Source organism: Octopus bimaculoides, chromosome 10 (assembly GCF_046866305.1).
Source record: "Octopus bimaculoides isolate indiv1 chromosome 10, ASM4686630v1, whole genome shotgun sequence".
Classification (NCBI taxonomy): domain Eukaryota; kingdom Metazoa; phylum Mollusca; class Cephalopoda; order Octopoda; family Octopodidae; genus Octopus; species Octopus bimaculoides.
In genome coordinates, this window is record NC_142937.1 from 59,209,094 (window position 1) to 59,219,093 (window position 10,000).

Genomic DNA, 10,000 nt, shown 5'->3' on the forward strand with positions numbered 1-10,000 from the left:
TATTTAATCAAAGTGAATGAATAAATTTCCATTGACACCATCTTCCCCTATAAAGAAACGGAGCAACTAAGAAGAAACGAGTTGACAATAGAACAACCAATCCTTCTTCACAAAGAGAAGTCCCCCCCCCCATAAAACATACAGAATCATCAACAATTTACAGTAAATGAGAAAAAGGAGGACCTGATTAAAGATGAGTTAATCTACGTTCATTTTTTAATTGAATTTTATCAATCATGGAACTGCTCCTGAGCAACAATGGCAAAAATTAATCACAACAAGAATGAATTTCTAAGATAGCATACTGGCAAAATTATTGTTGAAAACTCCATGCACCTGCAACTGTAGAACTACATAATTAATTTGTTTCCACAGCAATGTGGTAGAAGAATAGTAACTCTCCACAAAAGGGGATAAAGATTTAGGTTAATTATGTTTCAGTACATGAAGGTGTTAGTTGGTAAGATCAGTAGAGTAACAGTTAACTATTTGTAATATCTAGTGATGCTCCTTAACGTTCTGAGATCAAATCTTGTCTAGGCCGAATTTACAGGATGAAATCGAGCATAACGTCAGAGAAATTCATCACTTTCTTCCTGTGCGAGAAAACAAAATGGTTCGAAGTGGTAAAGTACAATTGACTAAATAACATGCAATACTTGTTCCGAATTTACTTATAGGGTCCAGTCGGAATTTACCAAGAACTGGGTGAGACAAAATCGATTACAAAACACCCTAATAATTTATGTCCAAAATTTATATATATTTCCTTAACGTTAGATGACAAGTTGGTGCTAAACATTTGAATACCGGACTAACGATATTATATTTCTTAATTCTGTTTTCAGATTCCGCCATGATCAATTTTGCCCTTCCATCTTTCATGGATTGATAGAGTAACAGTTAGTTTTACACTAGAGTTGACTCTATTGGCTCTATACGTTTCCTTGAGAAATTGGCCATGTTCTGAGAGAATGACAATAAAAAAGGAGAATGCATCTTCTTGTGGACTTGTTAGAGTTACGTGAAATTACTGACAGAAAGTAATATATAAAACAGTCTACCAGAAACAGTATATAATTTAATATCTTCTCAAATGTATTTACCATGTCTACAGCGCACTAAATGAGAGTAATTTGAAACATGTTCACTATTAGAAGCAACCAAAATATTTTTGGTAGATTCTATATGCCAACCGTTTATGCTTGTGTAATTAAGGAAATAACAATGCACTGTCGTTGTTCTAGTTTACACCGGATCATTTCATTTATGACAAAGCCGTCTTTTGTTCTGCCATAGAATATCTAGGGTCACATCTGAGTATGTTCTCCTTTTAAAGACCAGCTAATGTAATGTGAGTAAAATTTACCTAGTGGAGGCTTCCACGACTGCCTGAAAAAAATTACAGCAATGTCTACATAACTATGAAAATGTGAGTGATCTAAGGGTGAATCAATGAGGCTCTCGATCATAAGATTGTAAGCTTAATTCCATTGAGTAACACGCTTTATTTCATATTGCTTCATTGTACTCAGAGGCAAAACTGTGGTCTGAGACTAAATATATGTACAATCGGCGTCAAGTTAGGGTAGCATCGTTAATGAGTGAGGAGTAAGAACAAAACCTTTCAAGTACAGTAGCAGACTACCTTACTCTTTCTTAGCATGATTATAAATATCCTTCATGTCCTTAATTATTCTCGCACTTTGTTCCACCAATGCAACAACGTTGGCTGCTATCATTCCTTGATGATCACCCATAGCTTATTTGTTAGAACATTTTCATCGGTATTAACCTTTCATACAGTTGTATTCTTAACACTCATTCGTACATATGCTAACCGAGAATTTTAGATTGTTACACTCATTTGTAATTGATTTCAGTTTTTTTCATACTGTTATGAGTGTTGTTGATTCAATGTTATAACGATATGAGGAATCACGATGAAGTTTAAGAATTTCCAGAGATGTTTCTAGCGTGTCCTTCAAACACATTTCTGTCGTGTGATCGTTTCACTTATGTCGATATGCTTAATAGTATTTTCTTTATTAAGCGTTTATATTCTGTTGTGAAAAGGTGATTTTTCTTCAGAACTATACTGGATGCTAGCATAAATGAAGAAAATAGGACTTCACTGCACAGGATTACATTGACGGCAGCGTTCTAAGTTTGTCTTTTTGTGCTAACGTCGATTGGTTTTGTATGACAGTATTTCATCATTTGCTGCCGCCCTTCATCATTGGCCATACACAATAAAGACAAAGTTAAGAAAGCAAAGCGATGCACAAACATACTTAGAACTTTCATACAGACGACATTTGTCCATCAAACTAAAACAATATCGACAGTATTGTATACGTTAGGTCCATCATGGACTATATTATTCTTTCATTGCACAAACGTTTTATTTATTCTTCAAATAATTCTTCAAATAATTCACTTTGAGAGAAATGTGGTAACAGCTAGTTTATTTGTGTTCTTCGACGGCAAAGAAAACATTTTATGTTACTCGCTTTTCCTAACTAACATCGTTTATTCAACACCATTGCAACAGTATATGAGACGCTGTTCTCTTTCGTTCCATTCATTTAAGAAGGTGAAAGTATTGCAACTGATCTAATATATTTCACTGGACTAACTGGTCGAAAAAAGTTTTACAAAATGAAGTAATCTCTCTATTTTTCATTTTGTTATTATCAATGTTAAAATATTGATGCTAATGAAAAAAATGAAAGTTTTGTTGTAATTTCCGTTGGTGAATTTTATAGTTAACAAACCAAGAACTGATGAAGAAAATTATGAATTTTTGTATGCGATGTCACGTATTCAATAAAATCGGTGGGTCCTGGTTTGTTGACCTCTGAACAAGAAACATAACAAATTAACTCTTTATGTTCTCTCACTCTGCTCACATTAATTACGTTATTTGTTTAACCAACTTCTGTGTCTGACTATGAACTCTGCTGAACTATATTTCACTACATTACTGATTCTCATTGTATTACTGGAATATTTTTTACTGTTTTCAGTTATTTGACTACAGCCATCCTATGGTACACTCTCTAGAAGTAAAATAGATTACATTTATCCGGTAATGTCATTGTTACTTATTTTAACAGAATAGAATTTTTCAAAACACTAAGTCCACCAGGAGGAGAATATGAAATCAGAACGAAAATGGATGCAGTGCATCATGACAAATCATTTTGATCGGGACTGCAAAGGCCTTTACGTCTGACCAGCAGTGGTAAACACAAACAAGATCAATGTGTGAAATTTTGTCTTAATTCTTTCTCAATTAGAAATACATAATTATTAGACATTATTTTTGACAAGATTATATAAATAATTATAATAAATATAAATATAGTTTACAAAATATAATTTCAGGAAAAGTTGAACTTATCTTAAAAAGTTCGTGAGTAAACAGACTTTTCTGAATTATTCAGTCATTTAATGTAATGTATTGACTACTACTGGTTAGTGAGAGCACGGTCGATGTCTAATATTTCTAGCTCTAATCTTTGTCTAATTTATCAGTCATTCTAATATCTTCTGTTCGTTTCTGCATACGTCAAAACAGCCATCGACTCTGACCATCTGGAATACTTCTTTTCAAGTATATCCTAATAATTCTACGTTAATACACAAGACTACTGAAGATAGGATAACAATGGTTTGCAAAGAATAGGATATAACGGAGTAGGAGTCCTAAACAAGAAAGAGAGAAAGAGTGTGCATGTGTACGTGTGTGTAAGAGGAGAGAAAGAAAGAGAGCGGCGAGAAAAGCAAGAAATAGGCAAAGATGAGTTGCATCAATTGAAAGGATTAAAACTAGAATAAGAGTCGATATTATATAATGTTGTGGATTAATAACTACTTAGTCTTTCCTTTCAGTGACACAGAACTTACGTAAATTGGTGTGTCATAATCTCTATCCTGCCCACTTTCAATAGCTTTTCAGCTGTCACGTTACAGACAAACGAATCTGTCATAACCTTGTGTTACCTCACTAAACTAAGGAACACAGTGTTGTTGTTTTTTTTTTTTAATGATGGGTGATGAGTTTCTGTCTAGTTGTTGGCCCTCTGTTGTGCCCTACGTAATGAATGAAACAATATCCCAGCGGTAACATAATTACACAGTGGGAGAGTAACGACCAAACTGATTACATGCCAGTCGTTTGTTACATCACAAGTTCAAGATCTCATCAGAATGGAAAGTAAGCATTTTATTTTATCAATCTTTTAAATTTATAGGTTAAATATGGCGTTACGTAAAGGCTTCTTTCTAACTTAATAGTAATGCAAATGAACGCACATACTTTCAACAACAGAGTTTTGTATTTGCACAAAATTTCCTCTCAACGTTTATCTTTCCAAATAGCTTTTCCTCGAGACAAGAGAAAAAGGAGAAAAAGCAAGGACACTACAACCAGTTTTGACCTGCTTAACTGATCAAAACTTTATCGAATCGGGCTCGTGGACATCATCAAGCTTGCAACAGACGTGGAAATACCCGCTCAGTAAACAGAACGAGAAGCCAAAAAGAAGATATATACACACCCCACACACCCCACACACCTCCACACACCTCCACACACATATATATATACAATGAGCTTTTATCAGTTTTATATACGTAAATATATTATATACATATATACACACACATACACTCATATATATATATATATATATATATATATATATATTACAAGGAGTGCTGCATCCACCATGGCCTCTCCTCGTGCCTGTACTAGCTCCTTGTAATATGTGATCAGATCTAACAGACGAGAGAGTGGCCCGCACTTCGGACTCAATGATGATTTTGCCAAAAAATGGAATCTACAATAACACCAGAACTATAGAATTATTAGCTTGGTATGCATATCAGATTGTTTTTTTAATTTTTATTATGATCCCTATACTCTAAAAATTACAAATCTGTTATAAAAACTCATCTGGCATTTATCAAATTAATATATTGGTATCAAATTCTGGTACAAGGCCAGCAAGTTCAGGGGAGTGGGTGAGTCGATTATATCGAGCACAGCACTAAACTGATACTTATTTTATTGACCCTCGAGAGGATAAAAGGCAAAGTTGAACTCATCAGAATTTGAAATCATTTCAAATTCTGACGAGCGCAACTTTGCCTTTGCCAATGTGAAGATGAACGAAATGCCGCTAAGTAATTTTGCCCGGCGTGCTAACGATTCTTATTTCTTTATTGCCCACAAGCGGCTAAACATAGAGGGAACAAACAAGGACAGACAAAGGGATTAAGCCGATTACATCGACCCCAGTGCGTAACTGGTACTTAATTTATCGACCCCCGAAAGGATGAAAGGCAAAGTCGACCTCGGCGGAATTTGAACTTGGCGATTTTTTTTGCTTTTCATGTTTTACCGGTTTTACTGTGTCTATTGTATTTGAGCTGCATAGTCAAGTGCTGAGATAGCTTGATTAAATACTCCGTTTAGATTTCAAATCCTCGCGACGAAACGAAACTTCTACCAGGACATAAAATTACAGCGTTTATAATTTACTGTGATCCAGTCTTTTCTATGTGACTCCCTGCTTATGTTTTTACATGCAAGGTAGCTGTAACTCATGCACAAGTATGACCATCATTGACAAATTATCTTCTCCTAGATGTTAAAGAGAGTGGCTGTCAGCAATGCCCTGAAATGAAAAGTCAATAACAGTTTGCACAACACCGCAAAGATTCTCATCTGCAAACCAAGATTTCTGGCTTTGCTAGAGGTGGGGGTGGGAGCGATGTTATTTCGGCACTTCCTTCTCCTAGAAGGACGTTAAAAAAAAAAACTAGGGGTGTCTCACGACCAGCTGTTGCATGGTCATTCACTGCACTAAATTCATCTCTCCTTTGATTGATTTTGTTTTTTGTCAAGCGGAGTGTCCATCGAAAACCAACATCCTTACCCAGCAAGTTTAGTAGAGTTGTAATTTAGTCACCGACAGTCCGACTATGCTACTGTGTTACATGTTACCTTTAGCACCAAGTGTGCCCTACCATGATATAGATTCACACTCACACATACAACACATCTTTGCCTCAAAATATTGAACGCTATTTTTTTAAAACTTAGATATTTGGCCAACTGACGTCATAAATGAGGTGTAAATGCAGAAAATTTAATTAGATCTCATTACCAACCTTATTTAAACGATCTTGAGAGAATGTAATACTGTTGATTTCGATGTAAAAGGATTCAAATCCTAAAGAGAAGTGAACAAACATCCACTGGCATTCTTCCTTGCATTCTACGATCTCTGCCAATCCTCGACCATTCTAAATTGTTCAATGTTATATTTTTAGCGTAAATATTATAATCCTTTCTACTAAAGGAACAAGGACTGAAATTTTTATGGGGGAGAGGAGACTAGTGGATTATATCGATCCAAGTGTTTCACTAGTACTTAAATTATTGACCCTGAGAGGATGAAATACAAAGTCGTCCCCGGAGGGAATTTGAACTCAGAACGTAAAGACGGACGAAATGCCGCTAAGCACTTTGCCTGGCGTGCTAACGATTCTGCCGTCATTAGTGTAAATATTATATTGACTTAATGTTAAAAAAAACCCAACTCCAACCACTATGTCTTCCCACCGACTTTTCTGTATCGTAAAATATAAAGTAGATGTATGTATTTATGCCTGTATCAATGTTTGTTCCAAGTTGTAGGCTTCAATTTTGGAATTTTTCAAGGGGAAGGCCATAGGGTTATTTGACCTTTTATAATACTCGGTATAAAGGAATTGCTTAAATGCAACAAATATGAGTGAATCAACATTTCCACACCATCAGATTGTAAACATCCTTGAAAAACCATTTATCAAAATCGGCGAACTCGGATGACTGTATGTATTTTAGCTATTGATAAACACGAATAGGGACAGGAAATGCTGTTGTAATTTATGCTCATACGTCATGATGCTCTAAGTATAAGAAAATTGTTCATAGTTTCGACGTCATTTGATTGTTGTGAATCATAATTTCATTGACATCTTTATGACATTTAAAAACAGTGAAAAGATTTAGTTCGGAATGAAATACAGCACTAAGGATATAACAGTACAATCTTGCAAAATCATTAAAAAATGGCTACGAAAGGCCGAGCAAAAGAACAGAGGGAAAACGCAAGTAAAGTTATTTCGGTTTCTCTGAAAATAATCCTTTACAATCCATAAGAAAATTAGCAAACTATTAAAATGAGTTTCTTTATTTATGAAACCGTGGAGAATTGCTCTCAAATTTTTTATGGGGGAGAGGAGATTAGTCGATTATATCGATCCCAGTGTTTCACTGGTGGTTAATTTATCGACCCTGAAAGAGTGAAAGACAAATTCGTTCAACAGCTAACACAAGTTTACATTCTAATTTTTTCTAATCTTGGCACAAAGCCAGCAATTTGAGATGAGGGAGCAAGGCGATTACATTGACGCCAGTACATAACTGGTACGTTAATTTATTGACCTCGAAAAGAGGAAAGGTACAGTTCTCCTCGGCGGTATTTGAACTCAGAATGTAACATCAAATGAAATGCATTTTGTCCGGCGTGCTCTCGATTCTGCGAACCTTACAAATTTTATCTACATCTAATTAATACCGCATACCCGAAACGAGGCCAGACGCGAGCTAAACCGCTGTATATGACTATATACAAAATGGTGTGAGAACCATGTGCTGGGTGTTCCAACGTTTTATACCACGGAAAAAATTCAAATATGAATGACAAGCAGCCCAAACAAACATACATACGGTATGTGTTTTGCCAGATCGTGGACAGGCTCCGATTTATAGGCGTAAAAGGACATATTCTCACCAATTGCACCCTAAGTGTTTTAACACTTGTGTATGACATTGACTTTCAGGTGTTTTAACACCCGGCACTTTGAGAGGGTCACCACTATCGCATCGAATCACAGCCAACCAGCAAACAAACAAAAACATATATTATGTGTGTATTCGATAAAGTTTACAACACTCACACTGCTTCCAATTCATATTTAAATATATATATATATATGTGTGTGTATTTGTGTGTGTGTGTGGGTGTGTGTGTGTGTGTGTGCGTGTATATGTGTATAGTGAGACAGAGAAAGTAATAGTGAAAATAGGGTGTGTAAAATAATGATGATCTTTATAAATAGGTATGTTTGGAGGTGAGCATTATGCATACTAAGTACATGTACGATCAAGAGTCACGTTTGTCATATAATGGGTTGAAACACTTCGACCAAATGATATTATCCAGGTAATTTGTAGAGAAAATCTCCCTTTAGTGATGCTTGAAATCTGAAAGCAATAAACCAATGTGATAATTCTAACAAAATCGCTCAATCTCGCTTGTTTTTAGAATTTCAACAGCCTTGGAATGAATTTTGTCTACGACATGTTTAGATAATCTCAGTCGATGAAATTTTGCAAATCACTGTATTAAATATGTGAGACCATATCGTACTTGAAATCGATAGAGAGTCACTAATAATATTCTATGTTTAGTCGCCATAGATATAAACATCCTTCGCCACTTCATTATTTGTAATCATCTTTGAATCTGAACTGAACTTTATATGATTGCGAAGTAAAGTATTCTACGTACAAAGCACGCTACTTTGCGTTACTAGTCATTGTCTTCCTCTGGGTCAAGCACCCAAAAGCCGTTTTAGAATCCTCACTATAGAATTTAACCTAATCCATTATTTATTATTAAATCTGATAGTCTTAATTGATTATCGGTCATTTTTCCTTTAAATTTCCTGATATTAGAAAATACCTCCTCAAATACTCATTCAAAATTATGTGTATTATATATATTTTCTGTCTTTATGCAGTATGAATCATTGCCAAAAGAAACTAAGTTATAATAATAGCCGTGGAATATTATCAGTATTTTATACAGCAAGCCTTTATTTATAAAGAAATCTAGTTCAATCATTACCAATAATCTCACCCCTTGGGTTAAAGTTCTGTCGCTAGAAAAGGCCGTAGTTTTTTTTTCCCATTACTGCAAATACGGGTCACGTTTCAGATATGCTAACGTGAACATCATTTCGACCACTTTCCACATCAAATCAGACCATTATTGAATATCAACTTAACATAGATTTTTCATTATTCTCACTGCATCCATCAATTTCTTGTCTTTTTTCCCCATCTCGAAAGCACATTAAAACACAGACAAGCACACAATGAGTATCTCATTTTATTTGCTTTTAACTCAATCTTCGTCTGTTAGGAATATTCATTTGTATTTATATGTGCCACATTGTTGACCCATATTTTCTTTGAGACTAGCTTCCTCTGCTTCTTACGAAGTTCAGTTTTCGTCATAAATGGCTAAAGAATTATCCCACCATAATTTTATCACATCTTTATTCTCATTACTTTTAAAGAGAAATCCGCAATGAATTCGTATAAGTTTTTAGCAAACAGCAAAAGTATGAACAAGATAAATTGAACAATAAATCGTACAAGATTTGTTAGGAACAGTGAAGCTTAGCAATAATGATGCGAAATGAGATTATGTAAAAGCAGGTAGTGAAAGGTTATAGAAAAGGGGAAATATAATAATATAATATATTTTTAAAATATCCTGACGTTAACCCATATTAGAAAGTAGAGAAATTACACACACACACACAGCCACACACACACAGACACACATACACACACACACACACACATACACACACACACACATACACACACACACACAGAGGAAAACTCACATACACGTACACTCACATAAACATATACATATATACATATATATATATATGTGTGTGTGTGTGTGTGTATGTATTTATATGCATGTGTGAGTTGGTCTGTGCATGTGTGTGTGTGTTGATCTGTATATATATCCATATATATATATATCCATCTCTATACATGTGTGTGTGTTTGTTAGTATATATACATACATACACACGCATATACAGATGTCAGTCTGTATGTATGTACGTATAT